At 37.9% G+C, this 17,792-nt stretch overlaps 1 long non-coding RNA gene across 3 annotated transcripts in view; it reads left to right on the forward strand.

Annotated features, from left to right (window-relative positions):
* LOC140693104 (uncharacterized) overlaps nt 1–17,792 on the forward strand; it is a 47,743-nt gene that overhangs the window by 1,562 nt on the left and 28,389 nt on the right. For 2 of the 3 annotated variants that reach the window (XR_012068762.1, XR_012068760.1), the window contains exons 2-3: nt 1,224–1,338; nt 6,282–6,416. This is a non-coding gene — a long non-coding RNA (uncharacterized lncRNA). The remainder of the gene's footprint in view (nt 1–1,223; nt 1,339–6,281; nt 6,417–17,792) is intronic. The other variant, XR_012068761.1, reaches the window with a different exon arrangement.

Consider the following 17,792-nt stretch of genomic DNA (forward strand, 5'->3'; position numbering starts at 1 on the left):
TTAATGATGCCATAGATGCAAGGATGTTCTATCTAAGCTCTTTAAATAAATCCTTTCATTGAAATAAAGGAAATACTATATTATAGCGTTCTATGACTTTGCTATCTTTGCTATCCATTTATCTGACTCTCTAAGACCAAAGAAAGCAAAGAATGAATTGATCATTACTACTGTGTGGTACACATATTTGTGGATGAAGACAATACTGAAATGTACTGTTTAAGATATTAAAATAGACACTAAATTGCTGCTTGATGCACATGCACGAACAGAACAGGGAGCTGGGTGCAGGGAGCAAACACTGAGTTTCCTGGATCAGAGACCCAGCATAGCAGTCCAGCCCAGCAGTCCATATGATTCATATTTATGTCCCAGCAATATTAGCAGTGAGAGTCTGAAATGAATTTTGGGGACACTTGCAAACAGCTGTCATGATTACTAATGTGGGACACCAGGATTCTACAGTGTTTAGTTGGCAGCTGCGCACAACCAGTTCTTTTCCACTAAAGCCTCTTGTAATTGCTGGTCCCACATCCAGGCTGAGGAATCATCTCATGTGGTGTTTGGGAGGGAGATAAGTGGAGTCAGGACCCATGTTAAGGCTGGGTGGGTAATAATCTGGTGCTAGTACAGGAGAAAGGAAAGTAGGTCAGGTGGGAAGGAGAATGACTGGATTTAAATTTTGGTTCTTGAGTAAGCTAATTATATAACAGCATGTCAAGTTTCTTTGTTGTTTATATTCCATGCGCTGTCACCGAATAACTACTGAATTGTGGGGACAAAAAGCCTGGGTTTTAGAATTGACCCTGCCCCCAACCTGCCAGAGTCCAGGTTCCTCTGGGTGTCCAAGGAGGGGGCTGAACCATCAGGTGTCCCTCCACTGCAGCAGTTTGGGCACTTGGTTGGCCTAAATTTTTTGCTGTGGAAGACTGGCTCGGTTGTAGGACATTAAGCATCTGCAAGGCTCTCACCAGGTACCCACGGTGGTCCTAGGACTGTGACATCCAAGCATTCCTTTCCACCCACGTTTACAAATGACCCTCAGGGGGTTAGTATTAATCCTGGGTGAGAATTATGAAAAATTATATGGTACCTCCATCCCTTCTGGCAAGTGAGGGCCCCTTATTTACAAATGACCACGAAATGTTAGCACCACATTTTATCAACAGAACACGTGAACACGTGGTGACAGTGATGCTCACCTGTTTGCTTCTGCTTCCCAGTGCAACTTCAGCCTATGTCAGAGGACCTCAGCTGCCCCAGCGAACAGGGCCTTCTGTACAGGGAATGGGCTCCTCCTTGAAGCACAGACAAGAAGCAGCCCTTAGATCTCCTCAGGTGAGCTGTTGTGGAGAGCACTCCAGTGGGAAGAGCTCAGGGTTGCCCTCACAGCATCTGAGTGTGACAGTCCTCCAAGAGTATTACCAACCAGGAAGCACACAGGAGCTCTGAGCTTTGTTGCCCCCAAGTTTTTACTGGAGGCTTTATTAAAAAGACATAATTTATTGGGTCACTACCAACATGGCTAACCCAAACCCTAATTGTAAGTCAAAACTTTCCTTAGCCCAAAACGCTGAGCCCCTTCATCTCCTGGTGGTCACTCACTTGTCACAAAGCTCAAAGCCCCACTCCTCTAATCACATGGTTGGTGTCTCTGACAGGCCAGTCCCCATCCTGAGTCGTCTCATGGACACAAGCCATCCAAGGGTCCACCATGAATTGCAAAGGCACTCCTACTTGGAAAATTTAAAGGCTTTAGGGGTTGTTCAGGAACTGGGATCAAAGACCTACCAAATTCTTCATTAAATAGTAGTAAATGTTCGATTTCACTTAAATTATAAAATAAGAGAGAAATTCTCACTGCTTTGCTGTATCTGATGTTTGACACCGGTTCACTACACCACGTGACTGTAATGTCGCGCTCAGCATGTCTTCTCAGAGCAGCAGTGCCGGCTGCTCCCCGGGAGATTATGCTGTTTGGGCAAGGCTACTGGGGGGAGGGAGGCCAAGGAGAACCGAGCAAACAAAAATAATCGGGCGAATAAGGAAAAAATGTAAGATTGAAAAGAAGGAATTAACACAGTTTTGAGATGGGAGGCTTGGGGGGAAGTGAGTCAAGAAAGCTATCTTTGAGTAGGTTACATGTGAGCTGAGATGGCGATAAGGAGGCTGGACTTTGAGGATTTGGGAAAATTCACCCCAGGAATAGAGGCAGCTTGTCCATTGGCCCCGAGGCACAAATGTACTCAGCAGGTTTGAGGAGATACTGGAGCCAGCGCTGGTGAGAGTGCTGAGACGCAAGGTTTAGAAGGGCTTCAGGAACATGGAAAGGAGTGTAGACTCTAAGTGCAGTGAGAAGCAGTCATGATAGTTTAAGCACTAAAGTAATTTTCTCTCACTCACAATTTTTCAAAGATAATGTGGAGAATGAATTGCAGGGATCCAGGAAGAAGGGAGGCCGGGTAGGAGGCACTTGGAGTGGGCCAGATGAGAGATGGTGGGAGCCAGGGAGGAATGCGTTTGGGGAGTGGAGCTGACAGGATGCAGTTATGGGCTGGCTGTGGATGGTGAGGAGAAGAGGAGGGTCAAGTTAGCCCCAGGTCGGCCTGGAGCCAGGTGCCTGTTCTTTCTCATCTCAGTGCCCCATGCAGGTGTACCTACTTTGGCAAACCTCTTAACTTTCAAAATGAAGGTTTTATAACATGGAAGTCTTTGTGTTTGTTTCACATTTTTTGGAAAGATTCAAACATGTACAGAAGTAGAGAGAACAGCACAGCCAGCCTGCCTGTATCAGTCACCCAGCTCCAGAATTATAAACTCAGAGTCACTGTTGTTGCACCTTTCATCTCCACCTCCTCCCTTCCCCCACTATGGGATCATTTTGAAGACAATCCTACATAGCTTAACCTTTCATTAGTGATATGACATGGTCTCTTTCTAATACAATTGGAATATTCCTTTTTTTTTAAGGGTTACAAAATAATTCCCTGATTGTCACAAAAATACACTTTTAAGTAGTTTTGGGGTTGAAGTCAGGATCCAGAATAGGTTCAGACATTGCAGCTAGCATATCTCTCAAGTGGGTTCTAATCTATAATTTTCCTGTTTCTCATTTTCCTTGAAATTTCTGAGGGGTTCCTCTATTTCCTGTTTGTCTGATTTCATTCTCCCCTGTGGTGTTAGACTTGTTTCTACATCCTATGTATTGGCTTTAGCTAAGTGATTTGATCCTCCCCTAAAATCTTGATCTGATTGAGGTTCAACTTTGTGCAAGAATACTTGTTCTGTGAAGTTTTGTACTCCTGTCATAAGGTACATATTGTCCAGTTAACTCTTTTTTGGTGACAGCAGTCAATAATGATTGTCACCCGGGATCATTATTTCATAAGGGATTTTATTTCATGTGGTCATACTCTTATTTTCTCCTTCAATTATCAGCAGGATCACAGACATGAAGAGGCACTTTCTCATTAACCAGTGTATCGTGTAGAACACAGTTTTAAGAGGATGTTTGTACATATGTAAATATTTAAAGTTGATACATTTTTCTTTTCTTTTAATTTTCTTTTTCTAATGGAGGTACTGAAGATTGAATCTAGGACCTTCTGCATGCTGAGCACACACTCTGGCACTGAGTGTACCCCATCCCCCTTGAGATTAATGTTTATATGATATTTTCCTTCTGTTATTTTTGTTTTATGTTACACAGAATTTGACTGCAGGGCAATGGGTTTGATGGCTCTTTAATCATTCTTTATGGGCTTTTGGGGTTTGTGTGTGTGTTTGTGTTTGTAAAGAAAACAATTTTCCCACTAGTTTAAGTATGTTTTACTAAGGAAAATATGTTGATCTGTTCCCTGCTCCTGGTCCATGTGTTCCCTTTGTTGCTTCCCACTAGTGACCCCTTGATCTCTGTGACAAGACTAGCATGTCTTTAATCCAGGTTGAAGGAGATCTGAAGAGATTTATTCAAGGAGATGAAATTTGAAGACAATGTATTGGAAAGTTTTGAGAAAGTTATTCATTAGGAGAAGGTCTGGGGTTGAATTGTTATGTGCACAGAAATCTAAGCTATGAACCACCAAGACAATTATTAACTCCAGGGAAAACAAAGTAGGGAAGGAAAAAGTAAGGCTAGCAGACAACTTGCTACACCTGTGAACAGTCTGTACAGAGTCCTAATAATGTAAAGCAAGGATACTGAGCTGATCAAAATTATAATGTAATTGTATCAAAAGTTTGGAAGAATGAAGGTTTGGGTGTGTAGATGAGATGGTGTTTGAAAGAGAGCTGAATCCTCATTTTCCAAAATAGAAAGTTAAATAGGTGATACATAAAGATGAAAAAGTCTGTAGGCTGTGTTACAAGGATATTAGTCAGAGATAGGGAGTAATTATTCTAAAAGTCAGCAGTAGGAACTGAACGTGGTTGCTTCTGGCCAGGAAATGGGGCGTTTGTTGGGAACTGCTCCTTTTTACAATCGGTTTTCGAGAACGGTTTGACTATTTAATGAATGTGTGGTATAAATTTGATAAAAGGAAATCAAAGCTGAATTTTGAAAAATTGATGTTAAGAATTGGGGTGTTTTTGACAGAGAGAGATAACAATTAGACAAAACTACATTTGAAGGGATCCTCATTATTCCTAGCATTTCAGCAAGGACTAGGAGGCAGGCATTTGTTTAAGGTTCAAAAATTCTTTCTGACCTTCTTGCCGACATGTAACCTTTGGAAGTAATGAACACTCCGTCACTGTAAATATCCAGGCAGAGGCTGCCTGACCAGCTCTCTAACTGTAGCAGGGTGTGTTTACCATTGGCCAGTTGGAGCAGGCAACTTCTAACATTCTTTCAGTTTTGAATGTGGCATTTTCAGGACGGATAGTTGATAAGTATTTATTACAAAAAGCTTTACAAGAAAGAGTCCAATACACCTCAAACCCATTGCCAGGGTTTTCTCTGCCAGATACCATCCTGAGACTGCCATCTGTGAGCCAGGCCACAAAGCCCAGTCACATGAGAATGAACACACTTTGTCACTCCTATCTGATTTGGCATCGGGCTCAGCCCTTTTCCCCATGGGATGGTCCAAGCCCAGGTCTCTGATGATGGAGCTGGTCTCACAGCAGCCCTGTGAGCACTGGTCCAGCCCAAGGGGGTTCCTGCGTGAAGTTTCCCAGGACTACAGGCTTTCCTCTGAGCTGAGTCCCCCCTAGCGGGAAGCTCCAGCCTGAGCCGGAAGCCTCAGAGAGAACTCAGAGCTGAGGGAATCCACAGGTTTTACCCAGCACTGCCTAGTCAGCAGTGAGCCAGTTGAGGGAATTATCAGCAAAAGCAAGACACACCTGAGCCGCCGTCTCATTGTTCCGCCTCAACCCTAAACCCTCTGTGTCTGCCTGTCTGTGTCTGTCTCCGTCTCCCTGTCAGGACCAGCCTGGCACCGCTTCATGCTCTGCCTCCTTTCTTCTAATCTTGCCTCCCTGGCCTGTTCCATCTACTCCAGATTAACTGAGAAACATTGAAGGGTTTTTAAAACCTAGGAAGAACAGTCGTGCTAGATACAAAGAATACAGGGCAGTACCTTCCTCAGTCACATCCCTCCTGCCCTCTCCCATTCCCACAATGAGTTTTATAAATATTTTGTCAGACAGACATTGCACTCCCAGTTGTTATTATTATCAGCCATTTCCTTATTATCTGTGGTTTACGATTCATTTGCTCCAGGGAAGTTCCCGAGATAAGGCAGGAGCAGATGACTGAGCCAGTTGTTGGTGTCCACTGTGTGAAGCCTGTTAAGAATGATCTTTGGGGGGATTTGTTGAATGTGCCAGACTGTCCAGTGAGTGGTGATGATCCCCTGCAACTGCTCTGGAGTCGGCCTCGTCCCCTCCATTGCTCTTTTCTCATTTATCTCTCATCAGCAGGTGAACCAGTGATCAGTACTTCTATGATATGTAAAACATTTCTTATTTCACGGTAGAATTTCGGGGCTGCTATAAAAAGGCATATGTTTTAAGTGTGAATTGTCAGAGGTTTAAACGTAAAGCCACCTTGATTTAGAATCAGAAATTAATATGATGGAGGGAGGGTATAGCTCAGTGGTAGACTGCATGCCTATCATGCATGAGGTCCTGGGTTCAATCCCCAATGCGTCCATTTAAAAAATAAAGAAATAAACCTAATTATGACCCCCCAAAAAACAAAGAAAAAAGAAATTAACTTGAGGATGAAGCTACAGAGTGATTATATGTGTCTTCTGAAACTTCCTTCTGTCTTTCTGCAGGAAATTCTATGGGAAGAAGGTCTGAATCTTCTTTGCTTGGCTGGGCTATTACACTCAGATGCTCCTCCTGGCAGCAGTCGTGGGGGTGACTTGCTTTCTGTATGGATATTTTAATCAACATAACTGTACCTGGAGGTAATTTCTCTTTATTCCTTGTTACCGTGCTTACTTAACTTAGAATGACATTCTCCAGGAGCATCCATGTTGCTACAAATGGCCTATATTGTCAGTATTTATGGCCGAGTAGTATTCCATTTTATAAATATACCACTTCTTTAGCCAGTCATCCGCTGATGGACATTTAGGCTGTCTCCATGTCTTGGCTATTGTAAATACTGCTGCTATGAACATTGGGGTGCAGGTGTCATCTTGAAGTAGGGTTCCTTCAGGATATATGCCCAGGAGTGGGATTCCTGAGTCACATGGCAAGTCTATTCGTAGTGTTTTGAGGAAACTCAATACTGTTTTTCACAGTGGCTGCACCAAACTGCATTCCCACCAGAAGTGTAGGAGGTTCCCGTTTATCCACAACCTCTCTAGCATTTGTCATTTGTGGATTTTTGAATGATGGCCATTCTGACTGCTTTGAGGTGATACCTCATTGTACTTTTGATTTGTGCATCTCTAATAATTAGTGATATTGAGCATTTTTTCATGTGCCCATTGATCATTTGTATGTCTTCATGGGATAATTGCTTGTTTAGGTCTTCTGCCCATGTTTGGATTGGGTTATTTGGTTGTTTCTTATGAAGTCATATGAGCTGCTTATATATTCTGGAGATCAAGCCTTTGTCAGTTTCATTTGCAAAAATGTTCTCCCATTCTGTAGGTTGTCTTTTTTTTTACTTATGGTGTCCTTTGCTGTACAGAAGCTTGTAAGTTTCTTAAGTCCCATTTGTTTATTCTTGCTTTTATTTCTATTGCTTGGGTAGACTGCCCTAAGGGAACATTTCTGAGATGTATGTCAGATATTTTGCCTGTATTTTCTTCTAGGATGTTTATTGTATCTTGTCTTATGTTTATCTTGCTGAAGAGACTGTCTTTATTCCATTGTATATTCTTGCCTCCTTTGTCGAAGATTAGTTGACCAAAAGTTTGTGGGTTCATTTCTGGGCTCTCTATTCTGTTCCATTGGTCCATATGTCTGTTTTGGTACCAATACCACGCTGTCTTGATGACTAACTCTACAGTATTGTCTGACGGCTGGGAGAGTTATTCCTCCAGCCTCTTTATTTTTCTTCAGTAATGCCCTGGAAATTCTATGTCTTTGATGGTTCCATATAAATTTTATTGTGATTTGTTCTAGTTCTATGAAATATGTCCAGGGTAATTGCATAGGGATTGCATTAAATCTGTAGATTGCCTTGGGGTGTGTGACCATTTTAACAGTATTGATTCTTGCAATCCAAGAGCATGGGATACCTTTCCATTTTTTAAAGTCTTCTTTAATTTCCTTCACCAGTGGTTTATAGTTTTCTGTGTATAATTCTCTCACGTCTGTGGTTAGATTTATTCCTACATATTTTATTACTTTGGGTGCTATTTTAAAGGGGATTGTTTCTTTACTTTCTTTTTCTGTTGATTCATCATTTGTGAAAAGAAATGCAACTGATTTTTGAACATTAATCTTGTAACCTGCTTCCTTGCTAAATTCTTCGATCAGCTCTAGTAGTTTTTGTGTGGAACTTTTAGGGTTCTCTATATATAATATCATGTCATCTGCATATAGTGACACTTTTACCACTTCTTTTCCAATTTAGACCACTTTTACTTCTCTTACTTGCCTGATTGCTGTGGCCAGGACTTCCAAGGCTATGTTGAGTAGGAGTGGTGATAGTGGGCATCCTTTTCTTGTCCCAGATTTTAGTGAGAAGCCTTTGAGTTTTTCACCGTTTAGTGCTATGCTGGCTGTAGGCTTGTCATATATATCTTTTATGATGTTGAGATATGCTCCCTCAATACCCACTTTTGTGAGAATTTTTATCATAAATGGGTGTTGAACTTTATCAAAAACTTTTATGCATCTATTGAGATGATCATGTGGTTTTTGTCCTTTCTCTTGTTGATGTGAAGTATTACATTGATTGATTTGCATATGTTGAACCACCCTTGTTTCCCTGAGATGAACCCCATTTGAGCATGATGTATAATCTTTTTTATGTTCTGTTGGATTCTATTTGCTAGTATTTTGGTAAGGACCTTTTGCATCTGTGTTCATCAGTGATATTGGTCTGTAATTCTCTGTTTTGGTGGTGTCTTTGCCTGGTTTTTGTATCAGGGTGATGGTGGCTGCATAGAAAGTGTCTGGGAATATTCCTTCTTTTCAATCTTCTGGAAGAGTTTGGAAAGGACTGGTATGAGTTCTTTTTTGTGTGTGTGTTAAAATTCCCCGGTGAAGCTGTCCACTACTGGACTTTTATTTGTAGGGAATTTTTTTTTATTGTTTATTCGATTTCATTCCTAGTGATCAGTTTGTTCAAGTGGTCAGTTTCTTCTTGATTCAGACTTGGTGGTCTGTATGTTTCCAGAAACTTGTCCATCTCCTCTAGGTTATCCATTTTTTTCCATGTAGTTTTTCATGATATTCTCATATGATATTCAGTATTTCTATGTTATTTGATGTAATTTCTCCATTTTCCTTTCTTATTTTGCAAATTTGTGTTCTCTCTTTTTTCTTCTTTGTGAGTTTGGCCAGAAGTTTGTCGATTTAATTTACTCTTTCAAAAAACTAGCTTTTGGTTTGAATATTTTTTTATTTTTTTAATCTCTATTTTTTTATTTCCTCCCTGATCTTTAATGTTTCCTTCCTTCTGCTGACTTTTGGGTGTTTTTGCTCTTCTGTTTCTAGTTCTTTTAACTGGTGGGTTAGATTGTATATTTGATATTGTTCTTATTTGAGGAAGGCCTGTATCGCCCTAAACTTTCCTCTTAGCACTGCTTTTGCTGCGTCCCAAAAGTTTTGTGTGGTTGTGCTTTCATTTTCATTTGTCTCAAGGTATTCTTTAATTTCAGCTTTGATTTCATCATTGACCCATTGGTTTTTTAATAGCACGTTGTTTAATCTCTATGCTTTCCTTTTTTTCTCTTTTGTTTCTCCTTAGTTGATTTCTAGTTTCAATGGCATTGTTGTCAGTAAAGTTGCTTGAGATAATTTCTATGTTCTTAAAATTGTTGAGGCTTATTTTGTGACCAAGTACATGATCAATCCTAGAAAATGTTCCACACGCACTTAAAAAGAATATATATCCTATTTTAGGGTGTTGTAATGCTCTGAAAATATCCACTAAATCTAATTTTTCTATTGTATCATTTAATTTCTCTGTTGCCTTCTTTATTTTCTGTCTGGAAGATCTGTCTAGTGATGTTAATGTGGTGTTAAAATTTCTGACAATGATTGTATTCCCATCAATTTCCCCCTTTATCTTTGTTAGTAGTTGTTTTATGTACTTAGGTGCTCATGTTGGGTGCATATATACTAATGATTGTAATATCCTCATCTTGTATTGCTCCCTTAATCATTATAAAATGTCTTTATTTATCTTTCTTTATGGCCCTTGTTTAAAGTCTATTTTGTCTCAAATCAGTACTGTTACATCTGCTTTTTTGGCATTTCCAGTTGCATGGAATATCCTTTTCCGTCCATTCACTCTCAATCTATATGTGTCCTTCTCCCTAAAGTGTGTCTCTTGTATGCAGTGTATTGAAGGTTCTTGCTTTATTATCCAGTCTGCCACTCTGTCTTTTGACTGGAGGATTTAGTCCATCATTTACAATAATTAATGATAGATGAGTGTTTATTGCTATTTTGAACTTATTTTTGCAGTTGATTTGGTATTTCTTCTTTGTTCCTTTCTTCTTCCTTTTGTGGTATGGTAACTTTGTTTTGTATCATCTTGGATTGTATTTAGTTTTTGTGACTCACTTGTAAGTTTTTGGCTTGTGGTTACACTTTTTTGTAAGTTTGTTAACCAATTACTGTAACTGTGTGTACTAAACAGATAGAAATGTAATCTCAAACCCATCCTATGGAGAATACAATATTTAAAAAAAAAGAAGAAGGAAGAAAAAATACTCTATATTTTCTTGCTTCCCTCTCCCACTCAATGATTTAGATATCTTCTTTTACAGTTTCATGTTTATTCTATTTGTAATTCATGGTAGTTATCACCTTTCCAGTTATGAGTTCTCATTCCTGTAGCATCCTGCTTCTTTTCTATTTAGAGTAGACCTTTCAATATTTTTTTGCATGGGTTTAGTGTTGCTAAAGTCTTTTAGTTTTTGCTTCTCTGTGAAATTCTTTATCTCTCCTTCTATTCTAAAGGATAGCCTTGCTGGAGAAAGTATCCTAGGCTGCATCCTTTTTTTCATTAAGAACTTTGAATATATCTTGCCACTTCCTTCTGGCCTATAGTTTTTCTGTAGAGAAATCAGCTGAGAGCCTTCTGTTGTAACTCACTCTTTGTTTTTCTCTTGCTGCCTTTAGGATCATTTCTTTATCCTTCAGTCTGGCCATCTTGATTATGATATGTCTTGGTGTGGGTCTCTTTAGGCTCTTCCTGTTTGGGAACCTCTGAGCCTCCTGTGCTTGGGTGTCTGAATCCTTCTTTAGGTTTGGGAAGTTTTCAGTCATGATTTCTTTAAATACCTTTTCCATCCCCTTTGTTCTTTCTTCCCCTTCTGGAACCCCTATTATGCATAGATTGGCATGCTTTATATTATCAGATAGGTTCCTTATATTGCTTTCATTGTTATATATTTGTTTTTCTCTCAGCTGTTCTGATTGGGTGCTTTCTGTTGTCCTGTGTTCTAGGTCACTTATTCGTTCCTCTGCATTATCTAGCCTGATTTTTACAGCCTTTAGGTCAGATCTCATTTCAGCCAATTAATTTACCAATTCTAATTGGCTCTTCTTTATAGCTACTATTTTGTTTTTGACATATTTTATGTCTCTAAACACTATCTCTTTTAGTTCCTTCAGTAATTTGATCACTTCTTTTTTGAAATCTTGATCTAGTAGGCCATCAATGTCTATTTCATTGATCATTCTTTCAGGGGATTTCTCTTGCTCTTTTAATTGGGAATACTTCTGCTTTTTCATACTGCTCATATCTCTCTGGCACTGTGGCTTAAGGAGTATCAGTTATCTATTGTGGTCCTTAAAGGAGTTTATTTATTTATCTATCTAAAGCCTATGTGGAAATAAAACTTAAAAACGAGAGAGAGAGAGAATTTTAAAAAAATGGAGGAAAAGAAGGTTTGAAAACAGTGTATAATCAACAATAGAAGAGCAAGTAGAAGCAGAATAGCAGTCGAGTTGAGATGTCTTTTTAAAGCCTTAATAAAATGAAGAAAAATATCAAAACACAATATTTAAAACCTGTGAATAATCAATAACAGATCAAAACCAAGAGAATTAAAAATGAAATGAGAACTGTAAATGTATAGAACTATTTAAAAACTAAGGATTAAAAAGGTAACAGAAAATAAAACAGGTATAAAAAGATTTAAAAAACAAAGATGCATTCTCCTAGAGACTGTGCACTCTTAATGGTTTTATTGAGAGGTCTTTGTGTCTTCGCCCTGTTTCACGAAATCAGCTTGCTCTCTTGGCCCCCTCGTCTGTGCTACTCACAGTGTCCGTCAGCAAGAATATCGTGCACCTCCAACACTGGGTCAGGTGCTGCTCTCCTTCGTGGTGGGCAGGTGGGTTACTCCCCCTCCAGAAGCCACAGTCAGTGCTGTGCCAGTTGCTCCATAGGTGGGCTCAGCTTCAAGAATAACAGCTTTATGTAGGTATAATTCACATACCATAAAATGCAGCATTTGAAAGTGTGCATTAGTGTTTTAAGTACATTTCAGGGCTTTGTAGACATCACTCCCAAAAGGAACTGGTACCCTTTAGTAAGTCAGTCCCTAACCTTCCTTTTCCCTTAGCCCCCAGCAGCTACCACTCTACTTTCTGCCTCTATGGGTTTGCCTGTTCTGGGCATTTCATATAAGTAGAATCGTACAGTATGCTGCCTTATTTGATTGTCATCTTTCATTTAGTGTGACGTAGTCTAGACTCATCCATGGTGTAGCATATATCAGTACCCAAATTCCTTTTTGTGTTCAAATAATATGCCATTGTTATAAATACTCCACATTGCTTATCCATCCATCAGTTGATGATGAATAATTCTGCTGTAAATGCTCATGGACAAGTTTTTGTGTGAACACATATTTTCAGTTCTCTTGAGGATATATCAGAAAATGGAATTGCTGGGATTTATTCTACTTTTAAAATTTTGAGGAATTGCTAAAGTAGTTTTTATAGTGACTGCACCATTTTATATTTCCAGTAGTAATGTATGAGGAGTCCAGTTTCTCCACATCCTAATCAACACTTTATTACTGGGTTTATAGATACATATTTATATATCCTATATCATATATATTTGTCATCCTTGTTGGTATGAAGTGGCATGTCATTGTGCTTTTGATTCTGTTTCCCTAATGCCTACTGATGTTGAACATCTTTTTATGTGCTTATTTCCCATTCGTATGTTTTTTTGGAGAAACATCTATTTAAATTCTTTGCCCATTTTAATTGTATTTGTCTTTGTATTGTCACGTTTTAAGTCTTCTTTGTCTATTCTGGATAAAAGTCCCTTATCAGGGAAAATATTGGAAATAATTTCATCCATCCTGTGGATTGTCTTCTTACTTTCTTGATGAAGCCCTTTGAAGCACAGAAGTTTTTAATTTTACTGAAGTCCAGTTTACTTGATTTTTTTCTTTTGTTGTTTGTGCTTTTGGTGTCATATATTACAAGTATTTGTAATCCAAAGTCCTGAAGATTTTCTCATTGTTCATTTTCTAAAAGTTTTATATTTTCAGGTCTGTGATTTATTTTCAGTTAACTTTCATAAATGGTGTTAAGATAAAAGTTCAGTTTTCTTTCTTTCCAGGTGTATGTGCAGGCGTTCCAGCATCATTTTTCTAAAGATTATTTTTTCCCCATTGGATTGTCATGGCACCTTTGTCAAAAATTATTTGGCTACGTGTAAGAGATTGTTTATGGACTCTCAGTTCTTTTCTCTCAATCTATTTGTCTGTCCTATATGCAAGTACCACACTGTGTGGGTTAGTTTTGTTAGTGAGTTTTGAATTTGGAAACTTGAAATCTTTGTTCTTTTTCAAGATTGTTTTGACTATTCTGGGTATCTTGCATTTCCATATTAGTTTTAGGATCAGCTTGTTCATTTCTGCCAAAAAGCCAGAGTTGCATTGCATCTATAGGTCATTTTGAGGACAATGGCCATCCTAACAATAATAAGGCTTCTGATCCATGAACACAGAAGAGCTTTCCATTTATTTTAGGTCATTTTTAACTTCTATCAGTAGTATTTTAGTTTTCTATATACATGTTTCAGACATTTTTCTCAGTATTCCACATATTTTTCTTAATATTCCTAAGTATTTTATTTTTTTGATGCTATTGTAAATGAAAATGTTTCCTTCATTTTATTTTTACATTATTCTCTGCTGTTGTATAGAAATATAATTACTTTTTTATATATTGATTTGTGTCTTACAATTTTGGTCAGACTGGGTTATTAAATATAATAGGAATTTTTTCTTTACTCTCTTTATTTTCCTTTGTCAATTCCTTGTGATTTTAATATATAATATCATGTCATCTGGAATCAAAACAGTTTTATTTCTTTCTTTCTAATCTAGATGCTTTATTTTCTTTGTTTGCTTTGACTTGAACCTCTAGTACAATGTTGATTGTGTGAGGAAATATTTCAGTCTTTCAACATTATGTATGATCTTTGCTCCAGGTTTTTCATAGTTGTTCTCTGTCAAATTGAGGAAGTTCTCTTCTATTTCTAGTTTTTATACATTTTTTCTATTAATATGGCATATTACATGAATTGACTTTTGTATGTTGAACTCCCTTTGCATACCTGGATATATCCCACTTAATTGTGGTCTATTTTATATGTTACTGGATTGGATTTGCTTGTATTCTGTTGAGGATTTTTGCATTTATATTCATAAGAGATAGTCTTTAGTTTTCTTGTGATGCCTTTGTCTGGTTTTGGTATCAGTGTGTACTAGTCTCATTGAATAAATTGGGAAGTGTTCCCAACTCTTTATTTTTAGATGAGATTGTGAAGCATTGTTTTCTTTTTTTTGTTTGTTTTTTCTTTAAGTAGTTGATGGAATTCACCAGCAAAGCCATACGGGCCTAGCATTTCCTTGTAGGAATGTTTTGGATTACTATTTTCATCACTAATTACTGTAGGATTATTTGAGTTTTCTATTTCTCCTTGAATTAGCTTCAGTCATTTATGTCCTTCTAGGAATTTATCAATTTCATCTAAATTATCTCATTTATTGGCTATATAATTATCCACAATATTCCCTTATATTACTTGTTATCTTTGTAAGGGCAGTAGTGACATCCTTCCTTTCATTTCTCATTTTAGTAATTTGAATCCTCTCTTTTTTTTTAATACTAGCTAAAAATTTGTCAATTTTGTTGATCTTTTCAAAGAAGCAACTTTTCTTTTTGTTTATTATTCTCTGTTGTTCATCTATTCTCTATTCCATTTATTTCTGCCTTTAGTATTTTGATTAGAATGTTTAATTCATTTACATTAATGTAATTTCTTATCAGGTTGAAGGTACATCTGCTATCTGCTTTCTATATGTCTTTTTTTATCCATTCCTCTATTACTACACTTTTTTGTTTAAAGTAGGCATTTTCAAGTGTTCCATTTTAATTTGTTATTTATTTTATCTTTTTTCCTCCTCCTCCTCCTTCTCTTCCTCCTCCTTACTTCTCCTCCATTGCCCAGAAGATTATAATTAACATCTTGTTTTAAAGCAATCTAGTTCACATGAATGCCAACTTCATTTCAGTAGTGCACCAAAACTTTGCTTTGGTATCAATCTTTTCCCTCCCCCTCCTCATGCTGTCACTGTCTTACAAATTACACCTTTATGCATTTATAAGCACATCTACACAGTTTCATAAGTATTGTTTTATGCAGTTGTCCTTTACATCAAATACAACCAAGCATTTACATGTAATACTCGATTTATACTGTTTTATTTTTTTACTCATGTTGTAGTGATCTTTATTTTTCAGGTGAGTGTCCTTTCATTTACACCTGCTGGATTATCCTTAGTATTTCTTGTAGGGCAGGCCTGTTAGCAATGGATTCTTTCAGATTTTGATTTTGTAGCAGTGTCTTAATTTCTCCTTTAATTTTTTTAAAGAATCATTTTGCTGGCTATAAAATACTTGGTGACAGTCTTTTCCTTTTATCACTTTGACGATACCGTCCTACTGCCTTCTAGTCTCCATGGTTTTTGATGAGAAATCAACTGTCTTACTGAGGAGCCTTTCTATATGTTGAGCCACATTACTCTTTCTGCTGTCAAGATCCTTTGTTCTTCTGTTTTGACACACTGAGTCTGATGTGCCTATTTTAGATGTCTCTATGTTTATACCACGTGGAGTTTGTTGAGCTGCTGGGATGTACAAATTAATGTTTTCATCAAATTTGTGAAGTTTTCAGCTATTATTTCTTTATTTATTCTTTCTGCCCCTTTTATTCTCTCCTACCTTCTGGCGCTCCCATTATGTGTGTATTGGTATTGTTGATGGTGTCCCACCTATCTCTGACACAGTGTTCATTTTTTTCATTCCTTTTTCTTTCTGATCCACAGACTGCATAATCTCAGTAGTTTTAATTTAACTGACTTTTTCTTCAACAAGTTCATATCTACAGAGAAACCTCTTATTGAAGTTTACATTTTAGTCATTATATTTGTATTTCTAGAATTTCTGGTTGGTTTTAAAATATAAATTTTATTTATTGATATTCTCTGTACAATGAGATGTTCACATAATTTAATTCTTTAGGCATGGTTTCTGTTAGTTTTTTGAACATATGTGTAATTGCTTATTTATGTCTTTGTCTAGTAAGTCCAGTGTCTGGGCTTCCTCAGGGAGTTTCTATTGACTACTTTTTCCCCTGTTATGGCCAAACTATTCTGTTTCTTCATACATTTTGTAATTTTCTTTTGAAAGCTGGACATTTAAAATATTACATTGTGGCAGATCTGAAAGCCAGATTTTCCTCATCTCAAGGGTTTATTGTTGCTTCCATTGTCATTGCTGCTGCAGCTATTTATTTAGTTACTTTCCTGAACAAATTCTGTAAAGTCTGTATCCTTTATCATGCATGGCCATGAGATCAGTGTGTGTGAAGAATGCCTAGTTGTCATCACTATAATAATGATTGGACAGTGATTTCTTTCAATGCCTGGAGCCAATCATTTGAGCTGTTGCCCGGTGGCTGTGTGTCTGCGTGCTGAGGGATGCCCTCAGCAACGGCAGGCAGTCTGCAGCTCTTCCATAGCCTTTAGTTCTTGCTTATGCAGAACCTCAAGTTCAGCCAGAGTTGAAGGCTTAAGATTATCTCAGATTTTCCTTGCCCTGTGCCACACATGTGTACGGCCTTCTACAATTCTCAGAATTTTTTGGAGCTTTTTAACCCTACCTTCACCCCCAGAACGTCTCATTACCCAATTTTGCCTTCTAAATTTCCTAGTCAGCATCTAGTTAGCCTCTACTGGTACCATTGCCTCAGGCAGTTGTAATGTTAAATACTCACTGCTGATTGTTTTCCACAAACACTCTGGGGACAGGCTGTTGCACAGCATGAGTTTGTGAAAGGTCAAATAGTGACAGCTCTCTGGGGGCGGATTTTTTGGGTAACTTTAAATCACTTCTGCCCCTACCTTGATTGTGAGACTATTGCTTTTAAAGGCCACCATTTAGGTGTGGATACAGGGATGGGGTAGATCAAGTTACAATACCACAAAACTCACTATCTTTATGGAGATTTAGCTGTTATTTTTTCTCAAATAAAGACTCCCTGGATTGCTGGAAGTTTTGCTTTAATTTCCAGAGTTCTACAGAGGTTAATTTTGACAAATTTTGCCATTGTCATTGCTTCATAGAGGAGTAAGTTTTCCAAGATATTTCCTCAGATATTCTAGAAGTGTATCCCATTTGCATTTGTGTTTAACTGAGTTACTTACAAGACTAACTAATTCTATAGCTCCAGCCCCATTCACATAAGAGTCCACCTGCATGGCTTCTCCTACAGGGAGCAGTGTGCAACCTGTTGTCAGATTGTTGTTTTTCTTATTAAAGTGTAGGGGTATTTAAAAATATGCTAATGAATAGCTTTTTGTCATTTTTACAAGTTATGAAACTTCCACTAGTCTGTGGCTATTTTTTCCCCTCACTTTTCGTTGCTTTGATGAAATTCTCACTTTTAAGAATTTTCAGTATAGCAGTTTGTGGATGCTGATCACACGGGTGAGGCATTTAACTACTGTCTAAACCTCAGTCTTTGCTCTGATTCACTGTCTAAAGCATCTGAACACATCTACTGAACACCGTATACCAATGGATGCTGGCAGCCCTAATTAAAAAAATGC

This window comes from Vicugna pacos, unplaced genomic scaffold (assembly GCF_048564905.1).
Source record: "Vicugna pacos unplaced genomic scaffold, VicPac4 scaffold_19, whole genome shotgun sequence".
Lineage (NCBI taxonomy): Eukaryota > Metazoa > Chordata > Mammalia > Artiodactyla > Camelidae > Vicugna > Vicugna pacos.